Here is a 12,623-nt window from a genome sequence, read left to right as displayed (position 1 = left end):
TGATCATTAATTTAAACGACGATCGATCATGGAAATTATCGAATATTGACATCCCTAAATACAAATGACTTGGATGGAAAACTGGTTATTGTCTGCATCAAACCATGCCTCCGAACAAATGTCATTCACCGTTCTGGGCTGCTCCAGGACAGCTGTCTCTCCGACCGCGGTGCTGTCTGTGAGCGGGGCAGAGTAACGTCAGAGACAGTTTACTTTGGTAACGTCACGCTGCAGGGTTTGTTAGAGCTGCCAACTTCTCCACCCCATTTACAGAGTGAAATTCTCTGACTACCTTTATCTCCCAGGACTGTTGTTGAATCTTCCAAAAGTTTTGGCTTGGGGTGCTTCACATGCAGTGGCAGCAGCAGCACTTTCCACCGCACCAATAACACGGGGCTGCCCGCCGACGTGCCTGACTTTAAATCGGCGCTACTAAACACGGATATCGGCCGATGCCGATATATAAACAAATGACAAATATCGGCCCGATATATCGGTCGACCTCTATCAATAACACAACGCCCATCACCATTACTGAGCCCACAAGCTCTCCCAAACAGTCAAGGTATATGTGTTAGCCCAATGCAGAAACATATTGATAAAATACTAACGTATTGCTCTATTCTTTATCAGAACTACAAGTAAAAACAACAACAAACATTAACTATTCATCCATACAGTACTAGACAATTGAAAGTGAACAGATATTGCTGTTAGACAGAGACCTACAACTAAATATGTATTTTGCATGATACAGTAGGCTTCAAAGTACATTATGGCAAGTTTTTAAAAGAATTACTCCACTTGGAGTATCCTGATAACTTACCCCCATATCATCCAAGATGTTCTTGTCTCCCTTTCTTCAGTCGCAACTTATATAACGTAACTATCAGTCATTTTCTTAAAAAATAAATAAAAAAAATATGTAAATTTTTTGCTTGTCTTGTCTAGCTCTGTGAGGCGCATGCATACTCTGTGTACAACAGTTCAAGACAGGGTGTGTCTAAAAACTCCTAACACTTTTCTCCTCCATCTTCAAAATCATCCTACACCGTTGTTAATATATGTATATATATTGTGTTTGAGTGTATATTGAGTGTTTAACCATCCTTGCACTAAACACTGGGTCAGTGCTTCTACACCGATTTCGGATTATTTTGAAGTTGGAGGAGAAAATGAGTTGGGAGTTTTTCGACATACCCTAACGGATTTTCCCTCACAGTGCAGAGCACAGCGTCTACTCCACAGAAATCTGCTGCTGTGTTTGAGGGAGGAGAGGTTCAAATTTTCCCAGGTCTGCACGCACAACAAGTGGGCGGGCATAAATATGCTAATGTTTCAGTTTGACGTCACCTTGAAACAGCTAAAGATTAGTTTTAAAAACGACTCGTTTTCATAACTCGGAGTCGAGTCTTTCTTTTAAAAGACAATAACTTTATACACAGTGCAATTTTAGTTTTAAAACTTTGCAGGATGTTTTCATTCACTTAGAGCTGTGTAGCCTAACACACTGCATGAAAGGTAATTTTCAAGAATCCATAATAGGGGCACTTTAAATCGAAATGTTATGTTGCCCATGAGCTGACATGTTTGGTTCAACTTAGTTTTGTCGTGCAACTAGGAACAACATGTTTTTCTCATGGCCACAATGCGTAAACAAACCTGCGTGACCATAGCAACATTTACAAATGAAACTACATAAATGATTAATTCCTCAACAAAACACTATAGTATTGATAATTATGGTCTATTAATTAGCCAAAATAAAATGAAATATATGTTCAATTTAAACTGCATTACAGTAAAAATTCCAGTCAGCATAAGTTTTGTTGACATGTCCAACATTTACAGTAGGCTATTATAAATAAAAGTATTCAGAACATTAAATAAAGAGATCAAAATGAAGGAAAAAAACTAATATAAACTAATATAAAAATATAACCAATAATAATAATAATATACAAATATTACGGGGAAAAGACGATCAGTTAATGGCCTTACAAGACTGTGGGATGGATAAATGTTTTTCTTGTAGGTCTATTTTATATTATGCACTTTATGTCAAAATTTTTCATGATAAACTTCATTTGAATGCAGACTATCGCATGTAATACAGTCCGGTAACCAAGGCATATGGTTAATATAATAATTTAATCATTTCTATAATTATCAATATAATAATTTTGTAATTCAAAATAAAATATTTATAAATAAATCTCTGATTATCCCGGTTTGCTATGGTCACACAGGTTTGTTTACGCATTAAACTCATGGCCCCGAGAAAAATATGTCATTCTTTCAGCATAAGAAGTGGTGGCCCCGAGAAATGAATGCCGTTCCCTCAACATAGCAACTTGTGGCCACAACATTAGGATGACATTACCTTGACAAAATGATCTCTTGGCCACGACATAATATCACATTCTCACAAGTTAATATGACGTTCATGTCACCTCACGGGCACCGTAAAATGTTCAGTTTAAGCTTTATGTTTACAATTTATATAATGCTGGTATAAGGTGAATTTGATATTTGGTGCTCTAAATAGTGGAGCCGGGAAGGCTTTATATCTCTGTTCTGACAGACTCATGTCATAGCTATCAGCATGTGTCTGCCGTTAATCATAATGCAGGGAGATGGGTCTTGGTTTTGGGATTTCAAGAACAATTTGTCCCACCTATCATGGCCATGTCTAAACCGTGAGCTCACTGAGTGATGAGAGCAAACAGCTCGAGAACATTCCAGCTCTGATGAAATATAGGTCAGGCCAGGTAAAACAAGCAGTCACACATTGCAGCTTCTGCAACACTAATACAGTATTATGTTTTTAAAATTGCTTGTTATGAATTCAAGGTCATCATGTTGTGAATATCTTGGTATTGTTTACAGAGCACTATAACATTATATATGTTCATTTGACCTGAATAGCTTCTGCAAGGCAATTAGACAGGAATGAGCCAAAGAAAGAGCAGAATCAGATCTAAACAGGTGGTTAAAAAATAAAAGCCATTTTGATGAAATTTGTTGCAATACAGCAATTACTGTCTCACTACCACTTTTTTTCGATTTCTCCCTAGAATATCCTCTTTCTATCAGCGTGAGAGGGGTTTAGAGCATTTTCTCTGATCATGTTAAAGCAGACAGCATGTGACAGCAGGGGATGAAGATTCAATATGATCAGTGAGAAAACCAGTAGGAGAAACCAAGACAGTTGGATTCAACCCATGTGCATTAGAGAATATTTTTCTATAATTGTAAATAATTGGTAGCTTTGCAGAGAAGTGACACCGATGCCAAGTAATACCAGGCTACATGGTTGGATATTCTAACTAATTGGCTCTTTAAAACAGGCTAGGCATTTTTAAGGTCCTTAAATTGGTCCTCTTCCCTTCAGAGAGCAGTTTGAGTGCCAAAACTAATTAGACCATTGCTGATTGTTTAGAAACCCAGAGCACACTAAGGCAAACCAGACGTCAGAGAGAGGAGCGGAGCCAGGAGCTGACTTACCACAGCTCAGCTGGGGAGGGAAGCAAAATGTTGCTTATTAGGTACGAACTTAGAAAAGGATTCGCAGCGTGGCCCGAAGAGCTGTTACAACATGTGCTGGGCACAACTTAAAACCGAACACATAACTCTTTAATGTGTGCGTATGTGCCCTGCGTAGCCTTGATTTCTCTCTCTTGTCGTTCCACTCTCTTGTTTCAGATCCAGGCTGAGTAAATGTGGCCCTAACTCTGTAGAACATTAATGAGACATAGTTGGAGTGGTTACAGTTGCTTACGGTATCCACAGTCTTTAGCTGTGTGTCTCTGTATATGTGTTTACCTGGCATTCTCACATTCAGCCTGGGCATTAACAGTTTCCTGACCTCTGACCTCTGCTCTCATCAGGGATCAACAGTGTCTCTGTTTCCATTTATTTCTAAAAAGACCATACTTATTATTCACAGCCTGATGTAGTTGGAGCGAGGAAATTTTCCAGTGTTGTTTTAACTAAATGTCTTTCCCCTCACTAATTCCTTGCAGATGCCGTAGTAGGCGGCACTCAGATGACAGAACATTGATTCATTCTGAAGATCATCTCATCTTAACTCTTGAGCCTAAAAACGCTGTCGATGAGCATTTTTGTTCTTACATTCATAAAACTGTTTCTGCCCTCGTAGTTGTACGTAAGTAAATTTGCCATTGTTGGTTAGAATGTCACAGTCGTTTTACCATTGCATTGTGAGTGAAAATCATGAGAACTAAAGTTGTAGTGCAGTTATGAAATTATATGTGAATTTATTATTCAATTAGCTAAAATGATGTAAAACAAAGTCACAATTGCGAGAAATAAAGTCACCATTACAAGAAATAAAGTCAAAATTACAAGGAGTTAGATATGTAATATTGTTAGATATTCAGTCATATTGCAAGACACAAAATTGCAGTTGTGAATGACTGTAAATTACAGGAGAAAAAAGTCACATTTAAAAGAAATAGTCATAATTTCAAGATATAAAACTGCAATTATGAGAAATAAGAATGACGTTAAAAATAGTTCTATTGTGAAAGATGAAGTTATACATATTTGATATTTGAAGTCTTGATGGATGTTTTATTGTTTGTCATGGGGACAACAGGGGTTAGTCAGTGATTTCATTGCTGTCCGAATCCAGAATGTCTGTGCTTTTCTCAATTCAAAATTCACTGTTTAAATCCATTTTGCCCACTGCCAAGCACCACACAGTAAATATCGCACTCTTGCTGTCAAAAAAATGTAAAAAAAAACTATATTTCACTCCACAAAGTTGCTGTTGTGAGATACAAATTCCCAATTATGAGATGAAAATTCTGAATTAGGATTAAACTGGTAATTGTGACTTATAAAGTAACAATTATAATGTCATAATTAAGATACAATACAATTACAATCACAAGAAATACAGGTGAAATTACAATACAATTTATATCGTGAGATATAAATTCATATTACAATATTTGAAGTCATATTGCAAGAAACAAAATTGCTTTTGCTAGATATAAAGTCAGAATTTAAGGGGAATAAATGCACAATTGTGAGATATAAACTCACAATTAAAAGAAAAAAATCTGTCACAATTACAGTATAAGAAATAATATTACATTTCTGAGATAGAAATGTTGTTTCTCATAATTGAGATTTTATTTAGCATAATTAACTTGCACTTGCAGCTACGAGATTTTACATTTATTTATTTATTTATTAATGTATTTGTTTGTTTGTTTGTTCATTCATTCATTCATGAATGACATATGGAAACAAGCTTCCATAAATATCAACACTAAACAATCAGTAAGCAGAAAAACCCTGCATGAATTTCTATTCATCTGAATAGAAATTCATGTTGGCATAATCTGGTCTTTTCAGCAGCAAGATTTTCCTTCATATATGTATTGCCATTTCTGTCTAGGCCCAAAATTTTCACAACAAAATCCAATTTCCTGGTATACAGTTGGTCATGAGGTTCCGATTTGGTGCATTGTGGTGCAACCCAGACCACACGTGGCATTGAAAGGATTATTCTCAGGTACGGAGGAAGAGAGAGAGAGTAAGAGAAGGATCAAACAAGAGAACAAGCCAGTGTCCTAGTAGCCTCATTCTCCCTACTAGTAGAGCATGTCCCAACTGTTGTCAATTTATCAATGTAACGTGCACTAGTGGGCACAGTTTGAGCCTCCATTAGGGCAGGTGCCTCCATCCATCTTCGCCTCACTCTCTTACTCTACCCTGTCTAGGGAAACTAAATGGGGCTTTTGAAGAAATGTAAACAACCCTCAGTGGACGATCATTACGTCCAGCCCTCAGCAGATGGGAGAAGTTCCGTCTGGTTGTCTCAGGCTGCTGATGAAAGGATCTTTGTAGCCTACGTACTGTATATCTTTTGTCCTGTCAAACCATTTTTCTTGGTGAAATTTTTGCCTTTTGTTTGCAACGTCACATTGCAAAGAAATTATATATGCATTTGAAGTATGTAATGACTTCTTTGAGCCACTTTGAATGCTCAGTGATTATCTAGGTTGCTTTTACCAGTTGGCTCTTCATACATGAAGTTGTAACAGGCACATTAGATTAATTTTTTTCCTCAGATGTCAAGACTGTTACCAGGAGGGCATAGCAGTTTTCAAGGAACATCTTACATAGGCATGTTGAACAAAATCTAGTCCTTTTATTCCTTATTATTAAGTTTCTTCTGAGGATTTTTACCCTTGGGCTTTTCTCCATTCATTTTGCTACACTCAAAGCTGTGCAGTCAGGGGTAAATATAACAAGCTTTTAATTAAAACAGAAATAAATTAAACTAGGATGAGGTAGATTAATTTGAATCTCTTGGATGACAATGATTAGACTCATCACCAGCAGTGGGCCTTGTGAGGAGAACAAACCACATGTTTTGTTTTTATTCTGTTCTCCAAATTGACCCTTGTAGCAATGATGGGGTTTATGGTGAAAGAAATGGATGGCTATTTCACTCAACAATCCAACACGGTCCAGCTCACTAACTGCATGTGCGTCAACAGCCTGGAGAGGAAGTTGAGCTAATGATGATTTGAGGATCACAAAGTAAACCAACTGAAGGCGTCATCCCTCCCATACCACTGAGCATGTCCTGGTTATTTCTATTTTTATATCATTCAGGCCTAAGTTCATGTTGTATTGATGTTGAACTGGGTTCATAGGGTTCAAAAGGGTTTAAAGTGTATTAAATTGTAACAGTTCCAGTTTGGTTCTGATTCTTGTTAAGAATTTACATTCCTGTAATTCTGATTCACCTATTTTCATATTTTATTGAGAACAACCTGCCCATGCATTTTTTTAGGTCAAATTATTGAATCAAAACTTCATAAGCTCGATCTTCCAGTAAAATGTGGAAGATCGTTTCTAATCATTTAGTCAACTTAAACCCCACACATTTCTTAAAATCCGCCTCAAGCTTGTATTCAGATATGCCTCCATGTAATAGTACCAAGTCCCCGATCTGCTTTTTTTTCCATTTCACTTGGATGTACATTACAATAAAAAAAGCTGTTTATACTAATAATTAATTTTAAACACTTTATTTTAAAAGGTGTTTAAATACACTTTTTTAGTGACATTTCACAGTCTTTTCTATAGTCATAAATGCAATCCAGATTAATCCAATTAATTTGGTTCCACTTTATACTAGGTTGCCTTAACTATGTACTTAAAATTTTTATACAATGCACTTATTTTGTACAAACATGTTTTTACATTCCATTTATACATGTAATTACATGTGTAATTAATTTCTGTAATTACATTTATGATTTTACTGTTGATGATCCATCCCTCACACAAAAACACAATCATGTGCATACATGCTATTTATATATTACTGTAGCCCAGTTTGTACTGAATACAGTGTTTTCAGACTTAAGTCAGGGCATGTCAAAACTTCTCCAGGTCCTCAAAATCCCCTTAGATCTCAGAGGGTTAACCCACCCTTAAACCTACCCATACCACCAAGCCTGTCCCTATCCTTAACCGTATGCCCCCTCAATATCAGCAAACGTGTTTTGGGTTACACTTTATTTTAAGGTGTCCTTGTTACAGTGTATATGTAACGTGTAACAAGGCCACCTTAAAATAAAGTGTTACCATGTTTGGCAATACAATATAAACACAATAAGAACATTGTATGTATTTTTTGATGTACTGTAAGAGGGCAAGGCCAAATAATATTAAAACAGCTCCATAGAGTCATTCATTAAGGCATGTGTTTTATGTTTTGGATTCACTGCAAAGAACTGCCTAGGAGTTGGACTCTGCAGTTTACCCAGTGTGTTTGTGATTCAGTAAAAAGAACTGTTTAATTTTCATTCCATATCTACACTACATTATTTATTTATTTATTTATTTATTTATTTATTTATTTATTTATTTATTTATTTATTTATTTATTTATTTATTTATTATTATTATTATTATTTACTTCAAAATAAATTACTCATGAATCATTCATTTGGGAATCAGACTACAAGGTTAGGTCTGTAACATCATTAGCTGTGTTGTGGTGCTACTGAAGTAGAGCAGGATTGTTTTTCAGCATTTCTGAATGGCCTTCTGTCCTCATCAGCAGAAGAATGCACATTTTTAACCAAATGAATAGGTTCTCAACTATTAAAGAGAACTAATAAAAAAGACAGGGAGGGAAAGGATATGAACTTTGTGTGCTTCAGTATTTTAATGTCCTCTTCCTGTCCCCTCGATCTTAAATTGTGAAAGTTTTGACAATGAAGACTGTTTCAGCTTTATAACCTAAGGACATTCTGTGAGATGGAAATCTAATTATTCAGAACAAGACTATTGACTAATTACTTTATCATGGTTTTGAAAGTAAGGTTATGTCTGTCTCTCTTAATATTGAAGTACATGTTCTCTGAGGTCATCATCCATTGAATCAGGGCCTGGTGGCTCTGTACCGAATGCCTGTGATGTTGGATTGTCATCACTGGAGTTTTTTTGTAACCTGCTGCTCAAAACTGGTTTATCTTCAAGGAGTTCCATCAAGTTTCTTCATGTAGGAGTTGGATTGATTAAAAGAGATTTTGATAAGCATGCAGGTATCTGCATGAGCAAACAGGGACGACACACTTGCTGCTTCGCTGGGCAATGATGTGCGATGATTGATGCATCCTGCGTGCTGTAATTGGCAACAGGTGCAATTACAATAGTCATTTAAAAGTTTCTGATGTTATTCTCGCTGTTTTGCAAACAGGGCACGCAAATAATGACATAATGAATTAATGACATTAACCTCCCCAAACTGCTGTGCCTGTCAGACAGCTAATTTCACAAGTCCTCGCTTTCCTGGTGCCACTTATTTATGGAGCCATGTTTTTAGCAAAGGAAGTTTAAACTGACAGTTTGTTGATGAATCTGTGAAGTAAAGCTGTCCATACTGGACATTTGCATAGTTGAACACGTTCAGTGCTATATATGGGGAAAATGATTCACCTGACATAAGACTTAGAGGTTAAAGAGACAATTTAATGAAGATTCTCTCATACTTTTTAATCTTAATGCTCCATGTCTTTATCCAACCTTTTTTTTTTTTTTTTTCAGAATATTCATTATTTCAATATCATATTGCTTAATAATTCATGAGACCCAAATTCAAGTCAATTAGGTACTGCTGATTATGAGATTGATAATAGCACTTTTATTGGATAATTTATGGAAATATGAAAGGTAAGGTGGGCCAGGGATTATGACGATCTTTTTCGCTCGACTAATCCGTTTAACCTGAGTTCACTTTACAAAGCTTTTAAAAATTTAGTCATAACTCCTGTATTAAACTTCTATATAAAACAAGTGAAACGACTCGAGTGTTGGTAGGTGACGTGCTCCCTTTGAGTTAAATGAATGTAGTTGAGGTTTAAAAGTTTGTGGTCACTTATATTTTTTTTTATAGATATATTATTATTATTATTATTATTATTATAAAAAATAAATAAAAAAAACAGTGAAAACAGTAACACTTAAATGTTATTACAATAAGAGTTTTCTATTTTTAAATATATTTAAAAATGCAAATTGTTCCTGTGATGGCAAATCTGAATATTCAGCAGCCATTACTTCAGTGTCATATGATCCTTAAGAAATGTGCTGATATATATATATATATATATATATATATATATATATAAAACTGACTGACCCCAACCTTTTCAGTGGTAGTGTATGTGCTCAAATGACCTGAAAATAGATGACATGTCTAATATTACTCTACGTCAGGGCATCAAAAAGATCACATTCTCCATTTACGGGAGTTTTTGACATTAAAACGGCAGCATTCGCTCGACTACGGCAAAAACAAATCTCTCTCCTAGATACAATAATAAGAGAATGGATGTTGCTTTATCCAGCATTCCTTTTCAACACAGCGCTTTGAGATAAACTACATAAAGCTGCTGCACTCTAATGTGCGCAGTCTGTAAATTAGCCTAATTTGGTCAAGCCCTGAAAAAAGGAAATACTTGAAAGCACATGACTGTCATACTCATTTTAATCCAGATACATTTTATCTTCTCATTTAAATAATTTGCTCTGAAGTGAACTTGATTCAATATGAAAGTAATTACTATCTATTATATTCAAACAAGATGTTGTAAACCTTTGGTCATGCTAATCAAATATTCTTTTATTCCAAATTAAGATTCTAGTTTTCTCGCTGTTCCCTCCTTTTCACATTTGATGCTTATTATCTAATTTTCTTTTTGAGGCCTTGATTACACTTCGTCTGAAAATGGACAGTAATTACTGCCTCACTGCTTACAAAAGGTCTGAGGCAAAAAGAGGCCAAAATCATTCTTATTCAAGGAACAACAAAGCAGGCAAATGAATCCCTTTCTGCCGTTTCTCGTTTCTGTGCTCCCAATACACATCTCTCCTCTGGATTAAACCCTTTTACCATTTCCCTAACGCCGTGAATCATACATGCTCTATTCAGATACATAATACGCACAACAAGCATAAAACAGAATTCAGAGGAGGCCTCGTGCTTTGAACAGGTTGGCCTGGAGCTCTGTTGCCGGAGTCACTTTGATGTGGATCTTAGCTCATGAAAGACGGGTCCACTCTGGCCCGCAGGTACTTGCTGATATTTACACATTTTAATCGCACGCTCGCCTGCTCCGCCAGGTGTGTGTCAAGCGCAAACCGCCCCGTTTAGTTTATCATTTCCAGGATGAGGAGTCTCCTAACTCGCTGCGACAGAATGGTGTGAAATGATTTCTTGCTCTAGAAAGGAGATTTCATTATCGCCGCGACACACCCTTCTCCCCCTCCGGTGCGGGTTTGTGCGTGCACGAAGCGGAGAGACGAGCTAAAGGGGCTTTGTGGGGAAAATCTGAAGCGGTTTGTTGTTTTAATGGTTTATTAAAGCCAAAGATGGCAGAACCTGATTACCATCAGCTTTAGAGAAGCAAAAGGTTAATGATGCCTCTTTTCTGATATAGTGAGAGTGAGTAGGAAGAAGAAGGAGCGGTAGAGAGTATTTATTTTGCACTGATAAGATTTCTGTTGTCCTCATACCACACCCAAAGCAATGCACAGTGGTTTGTTATGCTCTGCCCTCGGTAACGTCAGGCAAGTGAGACACTTTTTTTTTCTGATGTATGAAACTGACTCTTGTTCATGTCAGTTAAAGCTGGCCACTTCTCTGAATTACACAAATAAATCATTTCGAGAAGAGAGGATTGCGAAACAGTCTTGATGCCACAGGAACATGAGCTCTCTGAGGTGTCTGTTGTTTGATCTTTAATGAAGCACTGTTAAAACATTTTCTTGTTTTAGAACAATCCCCCTTAAAATAGAATTTTTTTCTGAATAATAATTCTGAATGACACTAAAGATTGGAGTAACAGCTGCTGAAAAAATCACCAGAATAAATTACATGCTAAAATACTGTATACACAAAACTGTTATTTTAATAAAATAGAATCTTGCAGACCACAAATGATGTGAATGGTGCATACAATTAATTGTATATAATTATTATATTTCAAACACAACTTTCACTTAAGCCTTTCCATGGTACATGGATTTCACTTTTGACATCGCATCACATCTCGTGTATTTTAAAGCTATTATTTGACTACTCAACATCATGGAACTAGACTGGATCAGTGAACCCACACTCCACATTCTTCATACAATTTTTTATTATTGTATTAAATTGTCACTTACCCTGAGATTAGACTGGTAGCAAAACTTTTATTGAGAGTTTTATTGTGTTCAGATATTCTAAACAATATCACAAAGCTTGTTTCCAATATCAGAAATTATATGTTATGGTATTTGGTGCATTCTTTACAGAAAACAAGTCAAGAATGACCTGAAGACATACAAAACAAACCAAATGCTCATGCTGATCTACATATGGTTAATCAATATACAAAAGCCCTATTTATTTCAACCTCCTGGATTTCTCTTTACATTATCCGACAGCAAGTTGAAGGTGTGCTGATGCTCCTGAAACATATTGAGCAGCACTATGCAGTCAGCATGCAGCGAGCACATGCTGCTCCTCTAATCTACTGAGAATTTGTTTTGGACATTGTGGAGTCTCTCATTCGTCTGGCTGCATTGTGAAATCTTTCAACAGTTTCTTGCTATTCAAAGCGGTATTTCATTTATGGCCATAGTAGACGACACAGTACAGTGTGGCCTCACCTGACTATCATATTAACTCCAGCCACACTTTCCCAGTTTGAGTCATATTACAGTCAGAAGGAGGGAAGAGACGAATAGGGTATCAAGCTAGAAACACTGAGCATATTACTCTCTTATCCCTCACCCTCTGAATACAAAGGCTTTACCTCATGTGCTATCGCAAAGAAAACAGCTTAGCAGCGGGGCATTTGTTTTCCATTCAGCTAGAGGTACTTTGTCTTTCCAATCGTTACCTGTCTCGGAATCAGTTCCTCCATTAAAGCCGGACTAAAGAGGGGAGGTGCTGTCTGGGGCTAAATTGCAATTAGCGGTCTGGCGAGTGAGTCTGCCACCGGTTAACTTGGGATATTGGAGTGCAAGGGCCCAGTAATCAGCCTTCGGTCATGTAGAACAATGCATAAAATTAA

This window comes from Carassius carassius, chromosome 17 (genome assembly GCF_963082965.1).
Source record: "Carassius carassius chromosome 17, fCarCar2.1, whole genome shotgun sequence".
Lineage (NCBI taxonomy): Eukaryota > Metazoa > Chordata > Actinopteri > Cypriniformes > Cyprinidae > Carassius > Carassius carassius.
The sequence above is the reverse complement of the archived record's forward strand: the minus strand, read 5'-3'. Positions refer to the sequence as shown.